Source organism: Triticum urartu, chromosome 5, assembly GCF_003073215.2.
Source record: "Triticum urartu cultivar G1812 chromosome 5, Tu2.1, whole genome shotgun sequence".
Taxonomy (NCBI): Eukaryota; Viridiplantae; Streptophyta; class Magnoliopsida; order Poales; family Poaceae; genus Triticum; species Triticum urartu.
In genome coordinates, this window is record NC_053026.1 from 592224552 (window position 1) to 592227129 (window position 2578).

Below are 2578 nucleotides of genomic sequence, written 5' to 3' on the forward strand. Positions count from 1 at the left end.
ATCTCCATCGTGTGACATTATTAACTAGTGTATATTTTATTAGTTACCAAACTAACTACATGGCCATGTTGCCAAATGCTAATAATATCAGTACTTGTTATGAAGCTACAACATTTTTGATAACAAAATACGCTTGCGCCATGCTAAATTTAAACATTTTGTCACAAAACATACATCATTTTCTTTTTGTCTTCGAGTCAAATTTAATTGAAAGATCTTTGAAATAAATTTGTATAAAAAACATGCTTCCACGGATTGATTTGTGACACTTGCATCAGTGAAAGTATAAATATATATGTACTTGTTCTTCTAAACTTGAACTTGTTTCTCTCTAGAGATTTCTAAAGCGAAGAAAAAAATTGTAACAAATGTTTTGGTAGTGGTTTCTAGTTATATGTTTAAGTATAAGAAAATAGAGAACTCTAGATTATATAAGGTGTTTAAGAGGAGTGTCGAACTTTTGGTTATGCGTGTCAATTGTTCTAGTAAATAATTTACATAAAACGTTCAACCGTCTACGGAAGACATGTTTTAAGTAAATGTGAGACCAACGCATTCGTTCAAATGATCACGTCAAATGTCTATATCAATGTAGAGCGTTAGATGGAAGGCGAGCAAATCGTGTAATGCTTTTGCAAAGAATCCTCGTAATTTACAACATGGTAGTACAAATTAGACCGCACCATAGTACACTTCATCACGAGCATAGTCTCTAGGACAGCTTATTTCCCAGGAACAAAGTTGGTGGCGAATGCCCAAGCATTATTGTTGACAGGGTCAGAGAGGTGGTCAGCGAGGTTCTCGAGTGGACCCTTGCCAGTGACGATGGCTTGCACAAAGAAACCGAACATGGAGAACATGGCAAGGCGACCGTTCTTGATCTCCTTAACCTTGAGCTCGGCGAATGCCTCGGGGTCGTCGGCAAGGCCAAGCGGGTCGAAGCTGCCGCCCGGGTAGAGCGGGTCGACGATCTCACCGAGTGGTCCGCCAGCAATGTGGTAACCCTCGACGGCGCCCATGAGCACGACCTGACACGCCCAGATGGCAAGGATGCTTTGTGCGTGCACGAGGTTGGGTCGCCAAGGTAGTTGAGACCGCCCTCGCTGAAGATCTGAGATCCAGCCTTGAACCAAACAGCCACACCAAACTTAACGCCGTTGCAGGCGAGCAACTCGGGGAAGACACAACCAAGCGCGCCAAGCATAGCCCAGGGGCAGTGAATCACCTCCAGCTCACGGTTCTTGGCGAAGGTCTCAGGGTCAGCCGATAACCCAGCAGTGTCCCAGCCGTAGTCATCAGGGAACTCACCGGTGAGGTAGCTCGGGGGCTCGCCAGAAAGCGGACCGAGGTAGAGCACACGGTCAGAGCCGTACCACGGGCTGCCAGAGGCAACCTGCTTGGCCTTTGCCGCTGTCTTGCGCATGGTGACGCGATGGCAGGTTCTTCACTGCCTTGCCGGCAAAGGCTGGGGAAGAGAGTGACATGGTGGTTGCAGCCATTCTGATCGATGGAGGTTCTGTGTGTTCTCCAAGAATGAGGAGTGGGTGTGGAGATGGCTTAAGAGGATCGGGGCAAGGGGCTTCTTAAGGTAGTGGACGGGCAGGGGAAATTGAACTGGTGTAAGCTGACAGGAGAGAGAGGTGTATAGCAAGAAATTTGTATCTTGGATGTCATTGGTGCAGAGAATCTCTTTAGATAACTGTGATTGGATGACATGCCCATATATGCACGTGAGCATGCCAAGTATTTCCCTCCAAAAGGACAATATTGGATATCCATTCTTGCTGCCAAGGAATATCACCGCACTTGTTGAGCAAATTTCTATTTGACTGACTGTACATTTTACTGACATCGTTGTGTATACCGTTATGCCTCTGGTCTTATTATCTGAAATAGAAACGGGGACATGCTCATGCATGTTGGTCCATTCTAGCAACATCGATCCAGACTCCAGAGCATACGACAAAGACAAGCTAGCAGCCGGAAGAAACATAACATGATCGTCGGATATGACCATACCTATTGCACCATCACCCAAATCCACGAAAAAAGGCTGCATCAACATTGATTTTTGCAATGTCCCTGTTGGGCCTAAGCCAAACCTCTCATTATATATTTGAACATTTCATGGAAATTTTGTAAATTCTTAAATCGCTTCTTGAAATTTATTTTATTTGTTTATGCAAAATAATTCATGTTCACGAACTAAGCATAGTTTACATAGTTAGTTTCTTTGTGTTGGAAACAACCCACTTGGGTTTAAGTCCTAAACTTGGCATGACCACTCAAATATTTTGTAAATTTATTTCAAGTTTTTCGTCGTGACTCCGTGTATGATGTGTTCATATGGATGAGTGTGTGTGGTGTGGTGAGCATCTGTGTTTACATTATGTTTCTAAAAAAACATGTTTTCAAAATCTAATATAAGCATTTTCACATGAATGACACAACTCATGCGTTTTGTGGAGAGATACAGTAGTTAACTCAACACTTTCCACGTTGATCTTACACACATTTGTAATTATTAAGCTTAAAACACGTTTATTTATTAAGAGTGTGTTTTATATTTTCCTAGTTT

General features: G+C 42.9%; 1 pseudogene; it reads right to left on the reverse strand.

The window, feature by feature from the left end:
- Window positions 1-718: 718 nt before the first annotated feature.
- LOC125511039 lies at window positions 719-1668 on the reverse strand (annotated as a pseudogene).
- Between the last annotated feature and the right edge of the window lie 910 nt (window positions 1669-2578).